The sequence below is a fragment of the Calliphora vicina genome, chromosome 3 (genome assembly GCF_958450345.1).
Source record: "Calliphora vicina chromosome 3, idCalVici1.1, whole genome shotgun sequence".
In the NCBI taxonomy this organism is placed as follows: Eukaryota; Metazoa; Arthropoda; class Insecta; order Diptera; family Calliphoridae; genus Calliphora; species Calliphora vicina.
Window position 1 is genome coordinate 36,866,336 of NC_088782.1, and position 7,330 is coordinate 36,873,665.

Genomic DNA, 7,330 nt, shown 5'->3' on the forward strand with positions numbered 1-7,330 from the left:
TGATTTTGTTCGTAGCAGCTGTTTATTGTTTACAAAATTTCATCTAAAAATTTCAAAACATGGGAAATTTTTTCACATGAACAAAGTTTATGAACGAAAAATGGGAAATGGGAACATATTTCATGTGAAATAATTATTCGCGATAGGGGTGAATGTAAATCATAATAAAAAGATAAAAGAAATATATCAACCGAAATGATGAAGTAATTCTTGGGATAATTCAGATTCGATTCAATTATAATTAATGCTTTAGTTATCATTCTTCTGTATGTTACTGTATGGACTTTCGAAATTGATCTCGTTCGGGGTCGAGAAAGAATTTGCCCTATAAGGGTAGTAATAACTATATGGGGTTTGTTCCAAAAACTTTATATTGAACACTGGAGTCACCCAGGGTTTTGTGATTTACTGAATGATTTACTAATCATTTCAAATCCAATTTAGTCTTTCGCGGATCTCAGTAATATTTGTCACTCATATTCATAGACATACTCTTTCTGAGATTAAACTCTCAAGAACGAATATCTATGACTCGTTAAATCGTGACCTTAGAACAATCTCCAGATTGGATGAATTGAACCGAGTTAATTTGAACGTACTTAAAACTCAGAGAGTTCACAAACGACTAGAGAGTTCACCATCATCATGTCTTCGTATGGCTAACGAATCTGTTTGTGTTTCAGATAACCTTTTGGTTGCTAAGGAAACTTTTGGGAGTTTGGGTGTATTGTAACGTTGTCGGACGTATTTCTCCCCTTCCGACCTATATACGAAATACTACCTTCATTTCTCCAATAATAAAAATACTATAGTGTATCAAAGAGCTGATACTGTTGAAAAATACTAAATCCAACCTGTGTTATTGGCATTTCTAATAAGATCACGCAGCCTAGATTTCGATAATTCAGATAGGTCATCCAGGCAGGAGCGATTCGGCTGATTTTTTTTTATTCGATTCGAAATTTTCAGGAGATGTTTTGTAAAGAAAAAAAATTAAAAAAATCCGGCTAAAACCGGTTTTTTTGGAGTCCAGTCAACTGTAATAAAAAAAGCCCCCTAAAGTAGGCAGTACACATTTAGATAATTTATTTGCAAATAAATAAGAACAGGCAGGTGTATATGGGTTGGAGAAACTTGAAGAACTAACATTAGTATTTAGTCAACTAGTTTGGAATAAATTTAAATCACCGCCAAGTAATTTCAATAAAAACAAATACAAAATTTAACATACATAATATAGCGTATCCAAAGCTGATACCAAAAAGGCATTATTTAAAAAAACATATAAAATTATTATCATCAGTAGTAAATGAACTGATAAAAATCTACCCCTCAAATGTTTATAACTTTGCAGGAATTACCCGCTACAATCCAAGCAACATACCCAAGCTCATATGTGCTCTTACCGCCACTACCTATCATAAGAGTAGTAAGTGCTCGTATTCCAAATAAAAGATAAAATAAATTTTTGATCTAGATTTTTTTGCAACAACCCCAAGTCAGTCAGATTGTTAGGCAGCCAGTAAGTGAGAGTAACCAATTTGAAAGAAAAACACATTTGACATTTATAGTTTGCACTCGTATATTTTGCTATAAATGAGCGACATGTTTTCATTTTCAAAAATATACAGGTTTCAATGGGTATTTACTTATATGTATCCTGCTGGGTATTTACGGCTTTTCTCTTTTGTTGGTATTTTTGTCCTCTTTTTGTAGTGCTGACTGACAAATAAATGATTGCAAAGATAAATCTTAACACCTTCTACAATACAACACATCATATATTCAGAAATGACATTCTTTGGATTTAACCATTGGGTGCCTTAAGTATTAAATATTTGTTATACATCCTTCTGCTGTTTTTATTATAAAAGGGACATTTTTGTATTTCAATACTAATGTGGATTAAATTATTCCACTGGAATAATTACTAACAATAATTTCTAACAGTCTGTATCTATGTGGTGGTTAGTTACCAAAACATTAGATAAATCTCAAATGGAATTTTGTTGATAACAAATTACAAATCTAGTATAAAGAGAATAACGTGGAAATCCATTAGGGAAATGGTCATATTTATAGATAAAATGTATGTTGCTAGTTTTTTAGTTAAAGCGTTCTTTTGCAGTAAGTTTCCTAATATGAATTTATTCGTTTGAAAGGCCTATCGATGCCATTACGTATGGAATATAACGTCAAGTGTTTTCTTGAGTGGGGCACATCCGAAATGTCAAATTTTCCATGACTCTGGAGCAGAAATCAGGCTGAATTTGAGCGACGGCATGGGTTATGTTGGCATTGAGGGACGCTGTGGTTTGTGGCTTATTCGCATAGACCTGCGAGTTAAGAAAACAGAACAACAAAATGTCTAACTGGGCTAAATCTCTGTGACCAGTTCACATCACCTCCACATGAGATGACCATGCCCTCAAATAGCTCGCGCAGAATGACATGAGCAGTGTGGCACGCAGTCCATTTTATTGGTTGGTCCATTTCATCCAATTCAATCCAGCATCGTTCTCAATGGAATATGGACGCCGCCAGCTCAAAATCCACTCCAAACAGTGAGATTTTTGGGATGTATTGGACGCTCTTGAATCTCATGTGGATTTGTATCGTCCCATCCAGAAATGGACCTAATCACCGAAGATGAAATCGAAAGAATATCCATTTTGATATATCAATTTTCTGATTTTATATGATGACTGGATCTAATTGCTTTGTATTTAAATTCCGTCTAAATAAACATACAATTTTAATTACATATTCCCGATTGCCAATTATTTCCAGATATTTATAAACTTATAAAACCGAACATAATCAATATGTAAACATGAAGAACACAATTATAATTCAGCTGGTAATAACTTAACAAAACTCTGCATTCACAACTGACTTAAAGAATAACGAACAAAACATTCAAAAATCTCGAAAACATAAACAAAAAGAGAAATCAAAATCCAACCACCCTGAAAAGATTAACAAAACTAAACGAAATAAATGGAATACTGTTTTCCAAAAATCGTATATGTAGAAAAGGAGAGGACAAACGTTACTAAAGGTACTGTAAACACACAGACTCAGATTCAATGACTCGAAATGGGGTGAAATATTTAATGTGCCCTTAAAGGCAACAGCAGCATTAAGCAAGAATGCAAGAATGAAAACAATAGATGACGATTTCGCGTCACCTGCCAAAAACAATGAGTTCAGAACAATGGCAAACAGAATTAGAGAACAAATAAAAATTCATACATTCATACAAACTTCTACAAATACAAGGACACTTCTATAAGAATATTAAGATGGCTCCAAAAAAAAAATGTCAACATTATTTATATTCCGTGTTTAGTATGTGGTGAGCTGGATCAAAGGCGAAAAAGGTTATTTTTTAAGACTTTAATAATTTTTCACACATTTCTCGCAAAGAAAACCTATGAAATATTGCTATCATATGAAGTGACTGTGGAAGGCGCTATGATACAGCAAAAAATCGATTTTTGGTCAGAAATATGAGTGATCACAGATCGTGCTCCTTTTCTTGATTAAACGCTTATTGGCCAAGTTATTAACGAATTTAGATATTTTGAGTTTTTACATAAAAAATCGTTTTTTGGTCAGAAATATGAGTGATCATAGATCGAGCTCCTTTTCTTGATTAAACGCTCCACTTCTCGTGATACCAATATTTTCTTTGCGAGAAATATGAAAAAATCACGGAAACCTAAAAAAAAGACATTTTTATCCTTTGATCCAGCTCACCAAATACTGATGACAGGACAAAAATATTGAGAAATGGTTACCTCTAAAAAAATAAAATTTAATTTTAGTTGGTAGAATCAACAACTATGTTGCGTCCATACAAACGGGGCCACCCTAATGTACCATGTATGTGTATTAAAACTTTTACAGAAGTACCTTTTTTATAGTCAATTGTAGAATAATAAACAGTTCATTCTATAGAAAAAAACAAAACTGCATAAAATGACTAAAATTGTAAATAAATATTTGTAAAATAAATACTTCCTTACAAAATGTTTAAATAATAAAGAAATATATTTTTTTTTACAATGTGAACACTACTATTTCTCATAAATAAACTCAATAAAATTTCAAAATTTCTATAATTCAATATGTGACCAAACAGTAAAATGTTCTTGATTTTTATGAAACTCTACGCAGCAAAGTTTGAATGAAATGTCACATGCACAAAGAGGAAGTGTTTTCGAGTTTAAGTTTTGAATTTGGATCTCATGGGCCCAACAGGGCATAGTGGGTGAAAAGAAAAAAAGTGGAAATAAATCTGTAAATTCTAATCCGATAGTCCGATCTAGCTGAGTACAAGTTTTGAATTTGGTCTTTAAACACTAAGGTGGGCGGAACCTCAAGGTTCTCATTTCAACTGAAAATCGATGTTAGTTACGTTGTTTTTTTCAAAAAATGGAGTTTTTTTAAATTTATTTTTTATATTTTACGGAATTAAGGACTCAGCACGTTAATTTACACGTTTTTTTTTTACAAAAAAACAGAGCTACCAGATTTTTTCAAAAAATATTTTTTCCTTTTATTGAAAAAAAAAAAAAAAATATTCTGATATATAATCAAAAATATGTCGAGTTTTTTTTTCCTTTTTAGGTTCAAAATTTGGACCTAAAGAGCTTGTGACCCAAATTTGTTCTATTTCGCTTTTAGTTTTCGAAACAACGTCGTTTTAAACTTCTAATTGTTCTGTTTTTTAAGAAACTATCGAGTTACATACTTTGATTTTCCAAAAAATTACATGAAAATAAGTTTTAAATGAGAAACTGCATCAAAATTTCGATCTGACAGAGTGATAGTAAATGAAACGCATTTTCTATTTTTAGTATTATCTCAATTATCGCAAAAAGTGGAGTTAACTAGTTTTTCAATACGGCCACAGATTTTATCCTTTATAGTTGAAGAGGTATTCACATTTGAAAATTTAAATTTTAAGTTTTTTACCTACCTTAGTATGGATTTTTGCTAATAGCTGATCCAAATTACCAAACAATCTATTAACATTAGGAAATAATATTTATTTTTAAATCGCGATTTTAGTTATACAGAAAATAAAAACAAAACAATAATGTGTTTATATTTTTCTTAAAGGTAACATTGTGGGAAGTACTATAGAAGACAAATAATTTCGATTTCCAGAGCCTTACGAACTAGACCTATTTTTTATGTAAATTTCAACTTTATGCCAAATTTTCTCTAATTGCATGTCTGCTTTCAAATAATTAAAACCTCTTTAGTATGACCCAATATGTTTCTCAATAATATTTCACTTTTCCATTTTGGTCGAAGATTTCTATATAATTTTAAGAATTCATCAAAAACGATTCATAACGATTTGCATTTTAAAAACGAGTAAAAAAGTATGGTCGGTCAAGCCCGACCATATAATACCCTACACTAAGTAAAAGAGCAAAAATATTTTTCTTTTAAAATTTCAATAATTTATATTTTTGAGTGATTTTCGGAAGTGGGACTTATATGGGGGCTATGACCAATTATGGACCGATCACCATGAAATTAGGTCGTGTGATTTGTGTCTATATGAAAGTTTACTATGTTGAATTTTGTCAGTATACCAACATTTTTAAGCGATTTATGCACGTTAAAGTGATTTACGGAAGAGGATCTATATGGGAGCTATGACTAATTATGGACCGATCGTAACAAAATTTGGTGACATGAATTTTGTACTTATTTGGAGCGAAATTTGTGGAGATACATTTATAAAATAAACATTTATGACCGATAAAGTCTAATTTCGGAAGGACATTTGTATGGGGGCTAGGTGAAATAATGGACCGATTTCAGCCAGTTTCAATAAAAAATAATATGTACCAAATTTGATAGAAATATCTTCAAAATTGCGACCTGTACTCTGCGCACAAGGTTTACATGGACAGCCAGCCAGCCGACCAGACGGACGGACATCGTTTAATTGACTCAGAAAGTGATTCTAAGTCGATCGGTATACTTTAAGGTGGGTGTTAGACTAATATTTTTGGGCGTTACAAAAATCTGCACAAACGCATAATACCCTCCCCACTATGGTGGTGTAGGGTATAAAAATGCTGTTGGTAACTGTGGTAACACTATGATTTTACAAGCCATTAATTTGTTTACTTAGCGGACAATTTCTTGTCCACACATGACTTTGTCTCGTGTGGACAGAAACATAGCATTGATAAACGGTAACAGGCTACATGATAAATGTAGTGTAATTTAAGCTGTGATCAAAAGGGCGGTACACTGTATGAAGTACTAAAGGTTATTTGGTGAGAATATTTGAATTTGAACTGACAGCAAACATGCTATTAAATTCCTCTCTATTCGTCATCCATATTGGTACATGAATGCCGGGTGTCTTTTAACGAGATGGCGAGACATTATAAACTGGAGTTATTCTGGATGCCGAGTCACTCTGGTGTAATCGGCAATAGTATCGCGGATGAACTGGCCAATGCAGGGTCACGTCTGCAAGTCGACGAGATCGATCATTTGCTAGGTATACCGCTCTCTTGTTGTAAAATACTGCCCAGTTCAGATGGTTGGACAAATTTCTCGGTATCGAAGCATACACGACCATCATAGATCAACATCCCTCATGGGGATATCACGGGCTCCTCTACGAATTTTTACAGGGCACTGGTTATTTGGTGCGCATACTAGAAGATTGAACACTCCCTACAATGACTACTGTATAAGCTGTCATGACGAAGACGGTTGAACACCTCCTCTGTCTTTGCCCTGATCTATCGGGGAGCCGGACTACTAATGGGTAGTCCTTTTATGCCAGATTTAGCGGATCTATCGAGGAAGATGGATGCGTTTATTCGTGCGCCGGGTTGGTTCGGCATCGAACTCCTTTCTGACATGTGAAGGACCTCTTTGAGGACCAGAACATGATCCTTTAGAGTATTGTAATGGGGCCAATTCATGGACCCAAGTTAGCTGGTCTTTATAACCTGACGTAAGACAAGTTCACACAAAATTGTTCGGTGACTGAACAAATGTATGGCTAGTCAAGACCGGGGTAGTCAAATGTCTTTGGCAATAAGCATCAATGAATATAAAATCAAAGATTATTTCCGAAAATATACATATGTATGTATGTACATAATTTAAAGTATTTCAATATTTTCCCGCCTTAGTATTTAATGAACTCCTTTTGTAAATATTTTGTTTACAATTTTGTTCTTAATCCCTGTAAATTTAGTGACTTCATTATGTTTAACCACATTTGCAAATAGACAGCATTAAATATTAGATTTTAGAATTTTAAAAAAGAATAAAA